Source organism: Borostomias antarcticus, assembly GCF_949987555.1.
Source record: "Borostomias antarcticus genome assembly, chromosome: 32".
NCBI lineage: Eukaryota > Metazoa > Chordata > Actinopteri > Stomiiformes > Stomiidae > Borostomias > Borostomias antarcticus.
In genome coordinates, this window is record NC_140265.1 from 1824731 (window position 1) to 1846443 (window position 21713).

Consider the following 21713-nt stretch of genomic DNA (forward strand, 5'->3'; position numbering starts at 1 on the left):
GTACATGAAAACCGAGATCAGAGTTAGATGCCATGTGGACAATGATACTTACCTGTGGTCATTGATCTGGAATCTGATTTTTGGATGTATTAAAATTGAACATGGCGATACTTACCTGAAACCAGGAACCTGAAATATCATATTGTAGACAGAGACAGGGCCTAGACAAGAAGTGGGCGGACATACAGTAGGACCTGACTGGCCCACTTATAACTAGGCCACTGCTACGGCCAACAACTCGTCCAATGAAAAATCACTTTTATTTTTCAGAATGTCTTTGTCAAACCTGCTAAAGAAGAGCCTCCCTGCCCCCTACAGCCGCCCATCATCACTCATGGTGAAAGTGGTGGCGGAAAAAACAGAAATAAAGGTCATCAAATGGAACTTCTGTGGAGAGAAGTGCACCCCTGCGGTGCAGAAAAGGAATAAAATTATTGCCCTGGCCGACAAAGACAGTGCCACAGTTGTGACACTGTTTGAGGAGATGGCGGCCAAACTTCAGGTTTCGTTATATTTATTTGACTTATAATCATTCTAAGAACTATTATTCTATAAAAAATGTTGGAGGAATCCAAAGCAAATCCTAGTAGCCTACTTACCTGTCTGGAGCCCTGTAGAAAGACAAAATCATCTTACCTTGCTCAATTCAAAAAGGCAGGAGGTACAAATGTTTAGACAAATATACTCGCCTGTCCTCGCATGCTCTGAAATTTTCCTGCCTTTTTTGTATTTGGCCAATCACATGCAGGATTACAGTATGTACACTCTGTAACTATGTTTTACTCTCTCGTTAGGTGGGACGCACATACCTGCTCCGGAATTATGGAGTCCAGGAGGGAAACCACAGGGTCTCCCTTTCCATAAGAAGGGAGACCCTGTGCTTTGTTACAGCGGACCTTGTGGTCCCACCAGAGGTAGAGGAGGAGGCTAAAAAGATGCTGAGCCCCTCCTCTCCTCTGGTGGACCTAGGCCAGAGGACCACAGCTGGTCTGATGACGGTGGAGGGCAAGGTGGTCTCGGTAAGTTCACATTCCGTGGTTCACATTCCGTGTGTTTAGCCTTCAAAAAAATCACTGGAGGCTAATTCTCTCTCTCCAAAGTGATGTTCTTTATGAGATGTGATATGAATTTTCCATTACAAATATTGTGAAATATGTAATGGAACAGGCCTGTAGGGGTAAGGGGGGAGGTACATGCAAACACAATATATTTTCGTATACAATAGTCTCAATGCTGTACTACACTGTTTATCTGTTACAGGTGGCACCAGTCAAAAGGGTCCCCAGCCCTAGAGGAGACTACCCTCTCCAAAGGATCACCATTGAAAATGTAAATATATATTCAGGTCCAGTGCAGTGTGAATAACCCAAAATGAATTCTGTTGTGATTGTAATGTAGTGTAGTGAGTCAACAACATCATTGGTAAATTGGATTAGGGGTCTAAAATCTTGAGCTTACTGTGGTGCGCTGAATTCTTTTATTATACCATTTTCAGGGAGACCAGAGGGTGGTCCTCTCGTTGTGGCGGGAGGCCACACTCCTCGATGTGCCCTTCCAGAGGATGGTCCACATCACTCATGTCCAAGGGACTGATGGGCCCTATGGCTATGGGCTTCAGTCCACCAGGGACACATCAATTGAGGTAAATTTGTTACAAAATAATAATTACTTGCATTTAAATAGTGCTTTTCAAGACCTCTGAAGTTAGAACTCTGTATTTAGAGGGTGTTGAGGGTCCGCTAGAAAAGCTTGTGCTCTCCGATTTGCTCTGATTTGATAAACATGGTTAAGATAATTTAAGTCAGTGCCTATGGTCTTTTTGCAGAGTGTGACAATTTTTCTCTGCTTATTTTTGTTAAATTTATGTCACTGAATATATGACAAACTGTATTTGCACTCAATATATTTGCATATATTACTCAATGGTAATGATCATTTTGATCTTAAAAATGCCACATAAAAGAAATATGGAGGGGGGGGGGGGGGGGGGGGGTGATTAAACAGTTTATTTATAAGAATGTGTATGCTGAAAGTTATGTTTGATTGCCCTCCTATAGGAGATTTCAACCCCGGAGGAGCCAGTGAAGACCTCACTGAAGGTCGTAGGGCTTCTGGAGGAGGGGGACACCCTGCGCCTCCTAGTAGAGGACTATGCAGAGGACATATTGAGTGTCCGGCGCCAGGTGTGGGAGGGGGGAGCTGGGAAGGAAATGCCAGCTTTCCCCTTCCGCATCTGTGCAGAGGTGGAGGGTACAGAAGTGGTTGCCCTGGTTAGGGACCAGGAGGAGTAAGGACGCTGGGGTTACAGCGCCTTGCCCTCCTGCCCCACCCCCACCCTTCCCTCTGCCCGGACGGCGGCACGGACGCTGGGGTCACAGCACCTCGCCCTCCTGCCCCACCCCCACCCTACCCTCTGCCCGGACGGCGGCACGGACGCTGGGGTCACAGCGCCTCGCCCTCCTGCCCCACCCCCACCCTACCCTCTGCCCGGACGGCGGCACGGACGCTGGGGTCACAGCGCCTCGCCCTCCTGCCCCACCCCCACCCTACCCTCTGCCCGGACGGCGGCACGGACGCTGGGGTCACAGCGCCTCGCCCTCCTGCCCCACCCCCACCCTACCCTCTGCCCGGACGGCGGCACGGACGCTGGGGTCACAGCGCCTCGCCCTCCTGCCCCACCCCCACCCTACCCTCTGCCCGGACGGCGGCACGGACGCTGGGGTCACAGCACCTCGCCCTCCTGCCCCACCCCCACCCTTCCCTCTGCCCGGACGGCGGCACGGACGCTGGGGTCACAGCGCTTCGCCCTCCTGCCCCACAACTTAGTTCAGTTGTACATAGTTATTTTACCTCATTCAGTTGTATATAGTTATTTTACCTCATTCAGCTGTACATAGTTCGTTTACCTTTACAGTGATTTAAACTGATCAGTTCTACCTTTACCATAGTACCTGTTGTTATACAGTATAGTTCTACCTTCAGTGTTTTTACACAAATAAGTTCAACCACTACAGTGATTTAAACTGATCAGTTCTACCTTTACCATAGTACCTGTGTTAATACATAGTAATCCACTCAATTGTACTTAGTTATACCATCAGTCTTCTTAAGTTCTACCTTTACAGTGTTTTAAACTGCTCAGTTCTAGTACCATGGTAACAGTGTCATGGCAAGGTGGGGTTGTGAACAGGGCTCTTGGAGGACAAGATGGACAGGACATTTCAAGGTCCAGTAAGACATTTCAAATTAGCCTACTCCCTGCCTACCTCAACGGATAACAGCCCAAAGCGTCCAGCACCTCAGAGCAGGTGCAGCACATCACCCCAATACCCATTCATCAGTGACGTAGCGGCGCAACTGACTTCTATCCAATCTCCACTGCTGCAAGAATCCTGGTCTTCCCTTCATTCGTCACCAGATCTTCCCATACTCTACATGATTGTGGCAAGTCCTTAGCCAATTTAGCCTACTCATCAGAGTTTGCGTTTATAGTGCTAGCCTTACCTTGCTTGCTATGGTCGTACTGTAACACTCTTTCCTCTGTCCTTCCAGAACTGGTAGCTGTGCCGCCTGCCTGCTTCCTCTTCTAGGTGTCCTCACCAGCCTTGTTTATACCTGCCTGAGTATGTAACACCTGGCAAGGCATTAACCTTTCCCCCCAGACCTGTGCGCCTGCTTCCTCACCAACCCAGCCCCTTACAGCTACTTCCAAGAGTTGCCACAGTTCAGCTCTGGCCTGGCTACATGGACATCAGAGATACGTCATGGTGAAGGTAAGAGATATTTTGAAGATATGAAAAATGCACTGACAAGCATTTATAATTACATCTTGGTGATTTATCCCAAGTAGTCATCAATCAATTTTAATAAATTTTAAGGCACAAGATGGAGGTATGAATTGCAGCCCAGTCTAGCGACAAACTGGGATCAAGGGCCAACTTCTACAGAAAGTGTTCTAATCATTTACTATTGGTTTCCAATACTTCAACTCACTGGGGCGTAAACATATCCCGGGTCCAGGGTGCTACACTATTTGGTGCATACCCTGGTATGATGCCCTACGACGTTGCCCTGCCACCAATTCATTAATTGCGCCATAGACATGTTTGTCTTTTTCACCATTTCTTTTTCCTGCAGGCTGTCCAAAACGTCTTCCAGCAGAATCCAGTGTGCTGCCTATGCCCCACGGATTTTCTGTTCCTCTCTTCTGTGCTGGAGTTCTTTTAAGAACTTGATGGTGTCAGCATAATCTTTATATTAAAACTGTTCTTAACTTAAATCGTGTCTCTTCATTATATCCACATGCTAATAAACATTTAATTCATTATTATTACTTATATATTGGTATTACTTTGAAATGCTTGATTCTGATTGGTCAGTTGCAAGCTATACCGACGAACGTTATAAACACTAGAAGTTTGTTTCAGGCCAGCAAGACTAAGTTTTGTAGAGTTTTTTTTATTTATTTTTTATTTAAGATTCATTTAATCAGGCGAACAGAACAGATTAAATTATTTACACATGTAACCTGAACAAAAAAAATTACTTTTTCATAAATGTCGGGCACTTATTTTATGATAATGACCCATAGTTATCCCTTATTTATTATATGAAATAGAAATTACTCACTTGTAGAGATCCTGTTTTATTTGACACAAACAGGTGCTTCTGAAGGGCTTCCAGGGCTGCACTGACGTCATTCAAAAGGACTTCTCATTGTTAACAGTTCAGATGGGCTGTTTTTTTCTGAAACAAATATGGTATGAATAATAGGCCTATATTAAGCAACAGACAGGCCTACAGTACATGTCTCATCAACATTAATAATATAATACACAAACAAAAATTTACATGGGCACTTACCTTAGAAGTGGAGTATGAGATTACACCTTTGATGTGGAAGAGATGACGTGCACTGATTACGGAGGGCTGAAAGCAACGCAATTACGAAATTGAAGGCTAACCTAAGCAAATGAGGTAAGAGAGGTAAATATGCAATATTTGTTGCATTTGTAAAATGGCTGTAGCACTTTGTGTATGTTGCAAGTTTGTCTGGTAAAATATGCTTTAGCCGGGTCCTCGTAGCGTTGTTTACTTCCTGGTTGTCAATCTTCAAAGCACCACCACCACAGAAGAAGACTATCTCGGAAATATAATTTCACTCGGACAGAACGCGTCTAAATGAGTTATTTAATGGTCGCGCCGAGGCTTCAAAACCCAGCATTTGTTAAAATAGACCCTTTTGCTTAGGTAAGTGAAGTTTCATGTTTCTCTGACACTTGTAAATATGAGCGCCTCTCCTAAATAGGCCGACACCGATTTATTTTGACAGCAAAGTGAATGGACCGGCAAAGGACCGTTGTCTGGCATGAGCGAGCGGAATGCGACAACGGGACTGAGAAGGGCTAGAGAAAACTATAAATGTTACAGCTTATATATTGACACCATAGGAATACTGAGAACTTGCAGAACATTTCTATGGATAATATGTCAGTAGAGCTTATGGTGCGTTCGTTTATAACTGGGAGGTGGCAAATTGCGACTTGCTACTAGGAATGATTAAATAAAACACTGCATGAACTCGCACTTCCTCGTCGCAAATTCGGATATGTTTCTCAGCCCCCAGTTGCTCGAATGCACTAGATATAACTAGGTAACTGTGATATAATGGTATATAGATATAACTAGGTAACTGTGATATAATGGTATATAGCTCGAATGCACACAGGTCGGAGGTAGGTATTTTGCCACTTGCGACTTGCCACCTCCGACCACAAACGAACGCACCATTAAACACTGTAGGCATGGCGACAAGTTAGAAAATGGTAAAAATGCAAAATTAGCGTTGCCATACGTTTCAATGGGGAGCGCAGTTGCCGAACAAATCGTCATACAGCGAAAACTACAAGTCACACGGCTTAGATACTTATATTGTACGAATCAGCACAGTTATGGGAACGTTTCGATATATAATATGTGTATGAGCTGTTAAAACTGTAGGCATAGCGACAAGTTAGAAAAAGAGTAAAAATGCAAAATTAGCAGCTCAAAAGCTAGAGTGTGTTGCCATACGTTTCAATGAGGAGCGCAGTTGCCGAACAAATCGTCATACAGCGAAAACTATAAGTCACACTGCTTAGATACTTACATTGTACGAATGAGCACAGTTGTGTGAACGTTTTGATGTATAATATGTGTGTGAGCTTTCAAAACTGTAGGAGTGCCAGCAGTTTACAAAATGTGTGAATATTTTCAAAGCAACTGCTGCCACCACTCTAAAAACATAAAATTTCTGAACATTCCAAAAGCATTTCAAGCAGTTTCAATAGGACAAAAAAATGTTTTAAAAGTTAAATTTCTTAAAAACTATAAAAAATATAAAAAATCTGAATGGATCCGTTCAAGAGCTGAACGTCATGAACATTTTAAAGTTTGAATGAAGTTTCTAGCACAAAGTATGAAGAACTAGTTAACGTCCAAAAAAGCGGGGAGAATAATAAAGAAAGAAAGAAATAGTGGGAATATCACAAGTTGGGCTAGCTTCTGCAAGCTAGCCCACCTAATAACTAGAAAGTACATTTCCTGGAGAAAATGTGAGGTGGGCTAGCTGCTGCAGCTGTATGTAACAGCTACTGCTAGAAATATTTATTTATTTTATTTTATTTTATTTTATTTTGTTTTTACTTTAAAGGTGGACTGTGTGATTTGATGACTTCATACCCAGGTGATCACCTATCAGAGATGTTGTAAATAAGGAAGATTTCCCCCTTCTCTCAGTGCCAGCAGTCAAAGCATGCATACTGGCAAGTGTCACCCCGCTCCATTCGGTAGTGACGTCACATCACACAGGCTACCTTTAAGGCGAGACACGGCAGGTGAAAACATCGTTTTTCATTGCCCTAGTCAAATTCGAGATTTTGTGCTATTTTGCTTCCATAACATGTCTTCTTTCAGACTAGTGGAAATAAAACATAAAAAATACGCATTTAGATGTTTATTTTACTTCATTTAGTCTGTTTGCGTCTGTAGATTCTTCCTAAATTCACCAAAAGTTAGCATTGTAACGCAGTATGTCACACCGCGATCGTTGTTTGCATCATAGCAATCCATATATTTTTGGAAAGGTCTCTTTAACGAGCGTAAAGTTGTCACAACCAAACATGATAATGTTGTTTGTATCAGCAACCAATCGTGGAAATAGAAAGGGGGATTTAATGCTAAGCGTGAAATCTCATTGGCTGGTGTTGATTTCTGAGAACGTGATTGGTTCAGATTCGTCACGTGACGTGCTTGACACTTCCTGATAGCTTTCAGCGGGACCTTTAAAAATCTCAAGATGCTGACGCCAATTAGTGTAAATCGCTCACAGAAAAGACGACAACAGTTGTCACTTGCAAGGTGTAATCGGAAAAAGGGAATGGAAGAGAAGGGAAAGCAATCGAATGAAGCAGACGGTGAAATTACTTCACAAAGTGCATCGATGCGCAAGCTGTCAGCCGGACAACAGGAGAGAGACCAACGCGCCGCGCAGCAGTGGCTCATTCATGTCGCGCGTTTGAATGAACTGATCGCCGGGTTGATTTGTCCCAATTGTGCAGGGACAGGGCTTAAAATAAACATTGATCCACAGAATCGTGGGTTCTGTTGCAGTTTGCTTCTAGAGTGCAGTTTGCGTGAAAGAGATTGCTACCGCAAAAGTGTGTATACATCTCCGCGCCTTGAAGACGCAATCAGGAACGATGTCGCATTTGATGTCAATGTGCGGATGGTGCTCTTAGCACACGAGTTAGGATTGGGATATGCAGCTCTCAATAAGATCACTAAGGTGTTGGGGATTCCCAGGCTTCATCTTAAAACCTACCAGAGGCATGACAAGAAAGTGACAGGTAGGCTATGGAAACAGGACTGAGATAGATGTCTCACTTTCTCTCTCTCTCAAGGATTTGTATAGCACATTTCATACATAGCCTACTGTAATGGCAACACAATGCACTTTATAGATAGAAGGGAAGGGGTGTGTGCATACTAATCATACCCCTAATAGGGGAAAAGTAAAAAAAGAAAAAAAGTTCTAGCTCTCTCTCTCTCTCGCTGTAACATTTGGCTTTCCCCGCAGTGTAGGCTATTTGTCTATATTACGGCAAGGCTCCACTGTTGCGTGTTGTAGGCTATAATGTGGATGAAGTAATGACCCACAGAATAATATAGTGAATAATATTTCATTCAGTATTTTGTGTATTGTGGTCAGTTTTACTTTATATCAATAAAACACGACCATATGAAGAGTTAGTGATACACTTCATTTTAAAATGTATAAGACAAATATGACATGACGAGAGTGACGGGTAGTCTATGGAAACAGGGTTAGATAGACCTCTCTCTCTCTCTCTGTCTGTCTGTCTCTGTGTCTCTCAAATCAAACTTGATTTATATAGCACATTTCATACATAATGTACATAATGGCAACACAATGCACCTTATAGAGAGAAGGGAGAGGGTAGGCTATGTACTGTATATACTTATCCTATATCAGTATATTGTTGTCTTTTTTGAATTGCATCAATAAGGCTTGGTCAGATGAAGAGAATCACTATACATTTCATTTCAGTGGCAGAAATTGAGAGAGGGCTGGAGTCACTGCACAGAACCAGGGAGCAGGTCAGCAAAAGCTGAGGCCATCACGGTCAGTGTGAAACGTAGGCGCAAGAGCATGAGCACAGCTAAGAAACTGAAAAGGCATCAGCAGGAAATGGATGAGGGGCCTACATATGGAGCAGGCATGGAAAACTAGGCTGTAGACAGGCATGGTCAACTAGGCTGTGTTATAGAGGTAGACATACAACAAACTAGGTTGGCAGTTCTACTGGTGGCAGTGTGTGTGTGTGCGCGTGTGTGTGTGTGTGAGAGAGAGACTGGTTCTATTCAGTTCATAAATGCTGTGTTATTGTCATCAGTTTTTATGTTTGAGATGTTCAATATTGTTGTTTCTAATGATTTGATTAGATATTGTGTCTGTAAATAGTGCTTTCCAACAAAATGTATGGAATCATATTTTAAAAGCCTGTTTTCTCTAAATGAGTTTTTTCTCATACTCTGAGATCGAAATCTCCACTTCAGTAGCACTTACATACACCAAACATTCCAGTTGTACTCCCATCTATGTTCTGAAGGCTTTTACAGAGGGGTTTGTTCATATGTCATTCAAAGCCTGAATTATATAACATTTTATTACTAAAAACATGGCGAAAATAGATTTTCTTATGGCTGTTGAACTATTTTCTGCTTTATGGAGTGATAAAAAGAGATATCAAAAATCTCCTCTGTAAAAGCCTTCGACTCTTATATGTCAACAAAATGAAACAATAATTTTTAATCTGGCTTTATCCAAACTTCAGATTTCTGTTCTGGAAAGTTATGCAAATTAGCGCATATTTGATAAGATAATGCCTAATTTGCATATTTAAACATATTATTTCATAAAACTTGTAATACAAAAAAACATTGTCTTATCATAAGTAATCAACTGGGTAATTATCATGGTGATACCTATTAAATCATTTTTTTAGCCTATTCACCTGGGGTGTCTCGCCTTAAGTCAACATGTCTTCTCTCCCCCCCCCCCCCCCCCCCGGGAGCACAGTGCATACTTGTACAGTATATGAGAGCTAATTATGGACTCTCTGTGATAGTGTAAGTAGCGCTGCTGAGCGGTTTTGACAGCTGTGGCTCTGCGTCTCTGGTGGCTGTGTCCTACAGGTCTTCCTGGACGCCATCCAGTCCGCCAGCCCTGCCTTCAGATACTACACCAACAGCGCCTTCTTCACCAGCCTCAAGTTCACCGCCCCCGACGGCTCCCAGTACATCCGAGCTATGAGCAACCACATCTTCTCAACCAACACAACACAGAAATATTAGTGGCCATATTGCTAGACAGCTTTTTCTTACTGAGCATAATCCAAGCCCAGTTCGCCAGTAAGGACAGAGAAGGTAACCTAAAGTACTGTTGTTATTCCAATCATGATAAATAAATACAACTATTTGCATTCATATGCTTTTGGGTTAGTTTGTCTCGAATAGAATAGCAGCAATAACGTTAATTCACTCCCAATAATAAATGTAAATTGGTGGGGCAGGAGTTATTGTATGAGTGAGTTCTCAAGGGGATGACAAGTCAGTGGAAAACCTCGTCCGTTGCCAGGCAAGACTGATAACAGCTTGACAACAGGACGCACGCGCAACTCCCTGTAGGCCGTTAAGCTGGTCACGTGTGCCACAGTAATCGCGTGTCAAAACAATTCCTGTTCATAGATCAGACATATAGAACTGTGTAGCAGTACTGACTTGGATATTTTGTCTGTATATGTCCTCCGTCTTCGTGGTGCACATTACATAGTAATCATTTTAACTGGTACAATGGAAGTGGCTGGTACAATGGCACCTATATGGTACAATGGCCTATACACAGGCGATATTGACTATTGCAAACCATGGATGGATTCAGACATAGGAGAGGATCCTTGCCTTGTGATTCCATCAAAAAGTCACATGGCTTTATTCTATCCCTAAACGTTGTTGCTATTGTGGCGTTGCGGTGTGCTAGCAGACAAACAAATAGACGAATAGACGATAGTAGGAAAATAGCCAACCGGCTTGAATGTTTATTTCCCTGCCTCCTGGGCTCACAACTAACCGGGGTTGAGATATGTCCACAGCTACACTAACTTAGTCCTCCAAAAAAGCATTCCCCTCGCTCCCCAAAAACTATCTCCTCCGTCCTCTGCTTCCCTCGGCTCCAGCCAAAACCAAAAACTCCCTCGCGTCTCACGCGCTCACCCTCTCCCCCCCCTCTAAACCACCACCCCCCCCTAGTGGACACTCCCCCCACAACAAACCTAACTAAACCCACTACCCATAATTAGACACAGCGTTACACTATTAACAAATCAGATAAAACAAGTGCAGTCAAGTCTAAAACAAGAGTGTCAAAATCAACAACTGTACTACAGAGGACATAGTCAGTTATTACAAGTTACACTATCACAGCTGTGTACAGCAACATTTCACTGTAACTGTACAGTACATTACATAAGACAAAGAAATCTTGAATCTGAATAATGCCAAAGACACTTCAACTCTGTATGAGACAAAGATCCCAGAAAATATGTTTGGTTAATAAATATTTTGTTATACTTTGAACCATGGTGTCTCCTTTTTGTTGTGGCCATTTGAGCCAGGTCATCACAAGTTCTGTGATGCGCCCTAAAGTGTGATCTAATTTGTGTAAATGTCATTGTTTGTTTTTAGTGTTTTAGTGTTAGGTTTTAGTGTGTTAAATTCATAATTTGAGAAAGTGTCTGCATTTCCTTTTATCTTTTACAATTAAACCAGAGTAATAGTAGTTTTTCGACAGTAGGTAGTCCGTTTCAGGGGCCTGGAGGCGTGCAGGTACTGTAGGGGTGGCATTCTACAGCCGATCACCCTCTCAGCTGAGCGGATGATGCGTTGCAGTCTAGCTTTATCTTTTGGGGCGGAGAACCAGATGGTGATGGAGGAGGGGAGGATGGACTTGATGATGGACGTGTAGAAGAGTAGCATCATTGCATTTGCATGTTGAATTTCTTCAGCTACCTCAGGAAATACATCCTCTGCTGTGCTTTTTTTGGTGAGGGAGCTGATGTTCGGCTCCCACTTGAGGTCCTGGGAGATGGTGGAGCCCAGGAAGTGGAAGGAGTCAACAGTGGTGACTGGGGTGTCATTCAGTGTGTGTGTGTGTCTCTGTGCGCGCGTGTGTGTGTGTCCCAAGCTGGCTGCGTGCCTGCATGAGAAAACTATGAATGTTACAGCTTATATATTGACACCATAGGAATCCTGAGAACTTGCAGAACATTTCTATGTATAATATGTCTGTATAGATTAAACACTGTATCTTCTGCCCTGACCATGTGTAATAGTAGCCTACACAGCTCAGACAGAGAACTAAACATACTCCAATAAACACCTGAGACGGCAGTGACAGTATAGGTGCCTTTACTGAAGCCTTTTTGTGAAACTGCAACATAAGAATGAGACAACAAACAACCATATGAATATACATGAAAACGCATGAGACAATGCAACTGATAATTTACATGACATGAATGCATCCTAATTAAATGTTCCATGTGACAAGATACACACCAAATGAACCACCAAACTACCAAGACACAACACTTAATATCAATAATAATCTCTACACAATACAGGTAGCTAACGGCAGGGCTAGGGTTAACAGCTAGCTAGTAACGTTGCATTGCTAGCATAAACAACAGCTAGAGTGGCTATAACATACTAAAACAAACAAAACTGACATCTTATCACAACAATCCAAGCAATAGACAAATAAATATCCTGTTGCTACTTACAGACTGGTCCAAATCAAGGGCAAAATCAAGAAGAGAAAGAACACATGAAATTCTCCAACTCTGTTTCTCTGTCAAAAGCGGAGACTCCACTGACTGACCGGAAGTTCAGATAGATAATAACATCCACCAGTAGGTGGCGCCCAAACCATGCAATTTAGCCACAGGGACCAGAATACTGTAGGCATGGCGACAAGTTAGAAAAAGGGTTAACATGCAAAATTAGCAGCTCAAAAGTTAGTGCGGCACCATATGTCTCAATTGGGAGCGCAGTTGCCGAACAAATCGTCATACAGCGAAAACTATAAGTCACACGGCTTAGAAACTTACATTGTACGAATCAGCACAGTTATGGGAACGTTTAGATATATAATATGTGTATGAGCTGTTAAAACTGTAGGCATAGCAACAAGTAAGAAAAAGAGTAAAAATGCAAAATTAGCAGCTCAAAAGCTAGAGTGCAGCGCCATACGTTTAAATGGGGAGCGCAGTTGCCGAACAAATCATCATACAGCGAAAAGTATAAGTCACACAGCTTAGATACTTACATTGTACGAATCAGCACAGTTGTGTGAAAGTTTTGATGTATAATATGTGTGTGAGCTTTCAAAACTGTAGGAGTGCCAGCAGTTTACAAAATGTGTAAATATTTTCAAAGCAACAGCTGCCACCACTCTAAAAGCATAATGATACTGAACATTCCACCAGCAGTTTCAATGGCACAAAAATGACTATTAAAAGTTAAATTACTAAAAAACTATAAAAAATATCAAAAATCTGAATACATCCGTTAAAGAGCTAAACATCGTGAACATTTTAAAATTTGAATGAAGTTTCTAGCACAAAGTATGAAGAAGTTATAAAGGAGACAAAAAACGGGGAGAATAATAATAATAACTAGAAAGTACATTTCCTGGAGAAAATGTGAGGTGGGCTAGCTGCTGCAGCTGTATGCAACAGCTATGTGCTATGTAGTGGACAAGGCAATCTCCATGCACCCACCTGCGAAGACCGTGCGTCTCTAGCCCACTCAGGGGCTGAGTTGTGGGGTCTGTTGCGTGGACAGTGGCCTGGTGGTGAGACTCCGCCCCCTCAGGTCAGAGCTGGTCGAGGACAGTGTACCCCTCTCCGGGCCACCTACCCGCCCGCACCGGTTTAGACCATGTGTCTCTAGCCCACTCAGGGACTGAGTTGTGGGGCCGTGGCGTGGATAGTGGCGTGGGGGTGAGACTCCACCCCCTCAGGTCAGAGCCAGTCAGGGACAGTGTAGCCCTCTCCGGGCCACCTACCTGACTCAACCGGTGAAGACCGTGTGTCTCTAGCCCACTCAGGGGCTGAGTTGTGGGGCCCGTGGCGTGGATAGTGGCGTGCTGGTTAGGCCCCGCCCCCTTGGGTCACAGCTAGTCTGGGACAGTACAGTGACCTCTGGGCAATTTCAATGCATCCACCAATGAAGACTGTGTCTCTAGCCCACTCAAGAGTTGAGTTGTGGGGCCCGTGGCGTGGATAGTGGCGTGGTGATGAGACTCCACCCACTCAGGTCAGAGCCAGTCGGGGACAGTGTACCCCTCTCCGGGCCACCTACCCGACTCCACCATGAAGACCTCTGGGCAGTCTCCTTGCACCCACTGGTGAAGACTGTGTGTCTCTAGCTCAATCAGGGGCTGAGTTGTGGGGTCTGTGGCGTGGTGGCGAGACCACCACGCCACCACGATGAGAAAGAAAGAAAGAAAGAAAGAAAGAAAGAAGGAAGGAAGGATGGAAGGAAGGATGGAAGGATGGAAGGAAGGATGGAAGGAAGGAAGCAAGGATGGAAGGAAGGATGGAAGGAAGGAAGGAAGAAAGGAAGGAAGGATGCAAGGAAGGAAGGAAGGAGGGAAGGAAGGATGGATGAAAGAAAGAAAGTAAGAAAGATGGATGGATGGATGAAAGAAAGATAGAAGGATGGATGAAAGAAAGATGGAAGGATGGATGAAAGAAAGAAAGAAAGAAAGAAAGATGGATGGATGGATGAAAGAAAGAAAGAAAGAAAGTAAGAAAGAAAGAAAGAAAGAAAGAAAGAAAGAAAGAAAGAGAAGGAAGGAAGGAAGGAAGGAAGGAAGGATGGAAGGAAGGAAGGATGGAAGGAAGGAAGGAAGGATGGAAGGAAGGAAGAAAAGAAGGGAAGGAAGGAAAGATGGAAGGAAGGAAAGGAAGGAAGGATGGAAGGAAGGATGGATGCAAGGAAGGAAGGAGGGAAGGAAGGATGGATGAAAGAAAGAAAGTAAGAAAGATGGATGGATGGATGAAAGAAAGATAGAAGGATGGATGAAAGAAAGATAGAAGGATGGATGAAAGAAAGAAAGAAAGAAAGAAAGAAAGAAAGAAAGAAAAAAAGAAAGAAAGAAAGATGGATGGATGGATGGATGAAATAAAGAAAGAAAGAAAGAGAAAGAAGGATGGAAGGAAGGAAGGAAGGAAGGAAGGATGGAAGGAAGGAAGGAAGGAAGGAAGGAAAGATGGAAGGATGGAAGGATGGATGGAAGGAAGGAAAGGAAGGAAGGAAGGATGGATGGAAGGAAGGAAGGAAGGAAGGAAGGAAGGAAGGAAGGAAGGAAGGAAGGAAGGAAAGAAAGAAAGGAAGGATGGATGGATGGAAGGAAGGAAGGAAGGAAGGAAAAAAGGATGGAAGGAAGGAAGGAAGGAAGGAAGGAAGGAAGGAAGGAAGGAAGGAAGGAAAGGAAGGAAGGAAGGAAGGAAGGATGGAAGGAAGGAAGGAATATGAATGCTACCACAATAGTCATAAAAGCGTGCCTGTACAGAGAGCCTGCACGTGTCCCCAAATTCAAATCCCAACTGACACTGTGAGCATCCTCTCATTCACTTCAATGGAAAGGCATGTCCGATTAAGACAGCTCTCTCTCAAAAAGTATAAATGTCACAGCCTAGATATTGACACCGTAGGAATCCTGAGAAAATGCTGAACATTTAAGGATATGATATGTCCGTGTAGCTTAAAAACTGTAGGCATGGCGACGAGTTAGAAAAAGGGTAAAAATGCAAAATTAGCAGCTCAAAAGCTAGAGTGTGGGCCCATACGTTTCAATGGGGAGCACAGTTGCCGAACAAATTGTCATACCGTGAAAACTATAAGTCACACAGCTTAGATACCTATATTGTACGAATCAGCACAGTTGTGTGAAAGTTTTGATGTATAATACGTGTGTGAGCTTTCAAAACTGTAGGAGTGCCAGCAGTTTACAAAATGTGTAAATATTTTCAAAGCAACAGCTGCCACCACTCTAAAAACATAATGATACTGAACATTCCACCAGCAGTTTCAATGGCACAAAAATGACTATTAAAAGTTAAATTACTAAAAAACTATAAAAAATATCAAAAATCTGAATACATCCGTTAAAGAGCTAAACATCGTGAACATTTTAAAATTTGAATGAAGTTTCTAGCACAAAGTATGAAGAAGTTATAAAGGTGACAAAAAACAGGGAGAATAAGAATAACTAGAAAGTACATTTCCTGGAGAAAATGTGAGGTGGGCTAGCTGCTGCAGCTGTATGTAACAGCTATTGCTAGAACTACTATGGACCAGGCAATCTCCATGCACCCACTGGCGAAGACCGTGCGTCTCTAGCCCACTCAGGGGCTGAGTTGTGGGGTCTGTGGCGTGGACAGTGGCATGGTGGTGAGACTCCACCCCCTCAGGTCAGAGCTGGTCGAGGACAGTGTACCCCTCTCCGGGCCACCTACCTGACTCCACCATGAAGACCTCCGGGCAGTCTCCTTGCACCCACTGGTGAAGACTGTGTGTCTCTAGCTCAATCAGGGGCTGAGTTGTGGGGTCTGTGGCGTGGTGGCGAGACCACCACGCCACCACGAAGAGAAAGAAAGAAAGAAAGAAAGAAAGGAAGAAAGAAAGAAAGAAAGAAGGAAGGATGGAAGGATGGAAGGAAGGAAGGAAGGATGGAAGGAAGGAAGGAAGGAAGGATGGAAGGAAGGATGGAAGGAAGGAAGGATGGAAGGAAGCAAGGATGGAAGGAAGGATGGAAGGATGGAAGGATGCAAGGAAGGAGGGAAGGAAGGATGGATGGATGAAAGAAAGAAACAAAGTAAGAAAGATGGATGGATGGATGAAAGAAAGATGGATGGATGGATGGATGAAAGAAAGAAAGAAAGAATGATGGATGGAAGAAAGAAAAAGAAAGAAAGAAAGAAAGAAAGAAGGAAAGAAGGATGGATGGATGAAAGAAAGAAATAAAGAAAGAACGATGGATGGATGAAAGAAAGAGAAAGAAAGAAGGATGGATGAAAGAAAGAAAGAAAGAAAGAAAGAGGGAAAGAAGGAAAGAAGGATGGATGGATGGATGGATGGATGAAAGAAAGAAAGAACAATGGATGGATGAAAGAAAGAGAAAGAAAGAAGGATGGATGAAAGAAAGAAAGAAAGAAAGAAAGAAAGAAAGAAAGAAAGAAAGAAAGAAAGAAAGAAAGAAAGAAAGAAAGAAAGAGAAAGAAGGAAGGATGGAAGGATGGAAGGAAGGAAAGAAAGGAATGAAAGATGGAAGGATGGATGGAAGGAAGGAAAGGAAGGAAGGAAGGAAGGAAGGATGGATGGATGGAAGGAAGGAAGGAAGGAAGGATGGAAGGAAGGAAGGAAGGAAGGAAGGAAGGAAGGAAGGAAGGAAAGAAGGAAGGAAAGATGGATGGAAAGAAGATGGAAGGATGGATGGAAGGAAGGAAGGAAAGGAAGAAAGGAAGGAAGGAAAGAAGGAAGGATGGAATGAAGGATGGATGGATGGAAGGAAGGAAGGAAGGAAGGAAGGGAAGAAAGGAAGGATGGATGGAAGGAAGGAAGGAAAGAAAGAAGGATGGAAGGAAGGAAGGAAAGGAAGGAAGGAAGGAAGGAAAGATGGATGGAAGGAAGGAAGGAAGGAATGAATGAATAGGAATGCTACCACAGTAGTCATAAAAGGGTGCCTGTACAGAGAGCATGCACGTGTCCCCAAATTCAAATCCCAACTGACACTGTGAGCATCCTCTCATTCACTTCAATGGAAAGGCATGTTGGATTCAGACAGCTCTCTCTCAAAAAGTATAAAGGTCACAGCCTAGATATTGACACCGTAGCAATCCTGAGAAAATGCTGAACATTTCAGGCTATGATATGTCCGTGTAGCTTAAAAACTGTAGGCATGGCGACGAGTTAGAAAAAGTGTAAAAATGCAAAATTAGCAGCTCAAAAGGTAGAGTGTGGGCCCATACGTTTCAATGGGGAGCACAGTTGCCGAACAAATCGTCATACCGTGAAAACTATAAGTCACACAGCTTAGATACTTATATTGTACGAATCAGCACAGTTGTGTGAATGTTTTGATGTATAATATGTGTGTGAGCTTTCAAAACTGTAGGAGTGCCAGCAGTTTACAAATTGTGTGAATATTTTCAAAGCAACAGCTGCCACCACTCTAAAAACATAATGATACTGAACATTCCACCAGCAGTTTCAATGGCACAAAAATGACTATTAAAAGTTAAATTACTAAAAAACTATAAAAAATATCAAAAATCTGAATACATCCGGGAAACAGCTAAAGACGATGAACATTTTAAAGTTTGAATGAAGTTTCTAGCACAAAGTATGAAGAAGTAGTTAAGGGCCAAAAAACTGGGGAGAATTATAATAATAACTAGAAAATTGCATTTCCTGCAGAAAATGCGTGTGAATGCTGAGCAGCTGAATGGAATAGCAAAAGCATTGCTGAAAATGCATGAATGTGAAAAATCTGAAATGTCAAATGCATCACACCTGAATGGTTGAAAATTCTGGAAGCTGAAAAGCCTGGAAGCTGAAAAACCTTGAAGCTTAGTTGAACTGTGAAACTGGCAGAATTGGAAGCTGAAGTGCATTACATAAAGAAGCTAAGAACTTAAATACATTGCTACAAAAGCTGGAAGATAAACTGTTACACTGTAATGATGGAATGTATTGCTAAAAAGATTGGAAGCTGAAAAACCTGGAAGCTGAAATGTGAAACTGGCAGAATTGGAAGCTGAATTGCATTGCCTAAAGAAGCTAAAAACTTAAATACATTGCTATAAAAGCTGGAAGATGAACTGTAATACTGTCAAAGCTGGAACATGGAATAAATGATGGAATATATTGCTAAAAAGCTTGTAGGCTGGAAAACCTGGAAGCTTAGCTAAAATGTGAAACTGGCAGAATTGGAACTGCATTACCTGAAGAAGCTATGAACTTAAATACTTTTAAACTTTTCAACCTGAGTAGTTTAAGCCTTGAACTGAGCCTTTAGCTTGAAAGATGAGCAATAGAGTAATACTGTCAAATCTGAAAGATGGAATAAATGATGGAATGTATAGCTTAAGAGCTTGGAAGCCTGTCGGTGACAGTACAGTGATCTCTGGGCAATCTCTATGCACCAGATGGTGAAGGCCGTGTGTCTCTAGCCCACATGGGCTGAGTTCTGTGGTCCATGGCGTGGATAGTGGCGTGGTGGAAAGACTCCGCCGCCTTGGTCACCGTTGGTCAGGGGCAGTGCATTGACCTCCGGGCAATCTCCTTAGTGAAGGCCGTGTGTCTCTAGCTCACTCAGGGGCCGAGTTGTGGGTTCTGTGGTGTAGATAGTGGCGTGGTGGCGAGACTCCCCCTCCTTGGGTCACAACATGTCGGGGACAGTACAGTGACCTCTTGGCAATCTCCATGCACCCACCCGTGAAGACCATGTGTCTCTAACCCTGTCTGAGTTGTGTTGTCCGTGGCATGTTCAGTGGTGTGGTGAAGAGACTCCGCCCCCTCGGGTCAGAGCCGGTAATGGCCAGTGTAGGCCGTGCCGACCTGTCTTCACCAGTGAAGACCGTGTGTCTCTAGCCACCTCAGAGGCTGTGTTGTGAGGTCCGTGGCGTGGTAGTGGCATGGTGGTGAGACTCCGCCCCCTTGGGTCAGAGCTGGTCATGGACAGTATAGGCCGCACTGGGCTATCCACCTGCCTTCACCAGTGAAGACCGTGTGTCGCTAGCCACCTCAGAGGCTGTGTTGTGAGGTCCATGGCGTGGATAGTGGCGTGATTGCGAGACTCCGCCCCCTCGAGTCAGAGCCGGTTGTGGACAGTGTAGGCCGCACGGGACTACCCACCTGCCTTCACCAGTGACGACCGTGTGTCTCTAGCCACCTCAGAGGCTGTGTTGTGAGGTCCGAGGCGTGGTAGTGGCGTGGTGGCGAGACTCCGCCCCCTCGGGTCTGAGCCGGTTTTGGACAGTATAGGCCGCACTGGGCTACCCACCTGCCTTCACCAGTGAAGGCCGTGTGTCTCTAGCCACCTCAGAGGCTGTGTTGTGAGGTCCGAGGCATGGTAGTGGCGTGGTGGCGAGACTCCGCCCCCTCGGGTCAGAGCCGGTTGTGGACAGTGTAGGCCGCACTGGACTACCCACCTGCCTTCAGCAGTGAAGACCGTGTGTCGCTAGCCACCTCAGAGGCTGTGTTGTGAGGTCCATGGCGTGGATAGTGTCGTGATTGCGAGACTCCGCCCCCTCGAGTCAGAGCCGTTTGTGGACAGTGTAGGCCGCACCGGACTACCCACCTGCCTTCACCAGTGACGACCGTGTGTCTCTAGCCACCTCAGAGGCTGTGTTGTGAGGTCCGAGGCGTGGTAGTGGCGTGGTGGCGAGACTCCGCCCCCTCGGGTCTGAGCCGGTTTTGGACAGTATAGGCCGCACTGGGCTACCCACCTGCCTTCACCAGTGAAGGCCGTGTGTCTCTAGCCACCTCAGAGGCTGTGTTGTGAGGTCCGAGGCATGGTAGTGGCGTGGTGGCGAGACTCCGCCCCCTCGGGTCAGAGCCGGTTGTGGACAGTGTAGGCCGCACTGGACTACCCACCTGCCTTCACCAGTGAAGACCGTGTGTCTCTAGCCACCTCAGAGGCTGTGTTGTGAGGTCCGAGGCGTGGTAGTGGCGTGGTGGCGAGACGCCGCCCCCTCGGGTCAGATCCAGCCGTAGACAGTGTAGACCGCACCGGGTTACCCACCTGCCTTCACCAGTGAAGACCGTGTGTCTCTAGCTGCCTCAGAGGCTGTGTTGTGAGGTGCGTGGCGTATTAGTGGCATGATGGCGAGACTCCGCCCCCTTGGGTCCGAGCCGGTCTTGGACAGTGTACACTGCTCTGGGCCTCCCACCTGCCCCCACCGGCAATGACCCTGTGACCAGAGGGGCTGAGATGTGGGGACAGTGGCGTGGATAGTGGCGTGGAGACAAGACTCCGCCCCCTCAGGTCAGAGCTGGTCGAGGAGATTGTACTGCTCCCCGGGCCACCCACATGCCCCCAACCGTGAAAACTGCATCTTTAGCCAACTCAGGGTCTGAGATGTTGGGACGGTGGCGTGGATAGTGGCGTGGTGGCAAGACTCCGCCCCCTCAGGTCAGAGGTTGTGGGGGGCAGGTCAGTGATTGCCAGGCCATCCCCATGCACCCCTCATCCCACCATGTGTCTATAGCCCACTCCGGGGCCGAGCAGTAGATGTGGAGGTGTTGTATGGAAGTTGAGGTTAGAAGCAGTAGTAGTGAAAAGCAGTAGGTGTTTGTTATAAGTACTGCTAGTACTACACTCAAAATTGGATTAGACCACTCATCATAACTCATAGTTTTATTGAGTTCAATAGCTGAAAGAGGAGAAAATATATTAATATGAGTTTACAGCCTGAAAAAGTGTCATTCTGAATATTTATTTGAATATAAGTAAGGAAGGAAGGAAGGAAAGAAGGATGGATGAAAGGAAGGAAGGATGGAAGGAAGGAAGGATGGAAGAAAGGAATATGAATGCTGCCACAATAGTCATAAAAGGGTGCCTGTACAGAGAGCCTGCGCGTGTCCCCAAATTCAAATCTCAACTGACACTGTGAGCATCCTCTCATTCACTTCAACGGAAAGGCATGCCGGCTTCAGACAGCTCTCCCTCAAAAAGTATGAAGGTCACAGCCTAGATATTGACACCCTAGGAATCCTGAGAAAATGCTGAACATTTAAGGCTATGATATGTCCATGTAGCTTAAAAACTGTAGGCATGGCGACGAGTTAGAAAAAGTGTAAAAATGCAAAATTAGCAGCTCAAAAGTTAGAGGGTGGGCCCATACGTTTCAATGGAGAGCGCAGTTGCCGAACAAATCGTCATACAGCCAAAACTATAAGTCACATGGCTTAGAGACTTACATTGTACGAATCAGCACAGTTGTGTGAACGTTTTAATGTAGAAAATGTGTATGAGCTGTTAAAACTGTAGGAGCGACAGCAGTTTACAAAACATGCAGATG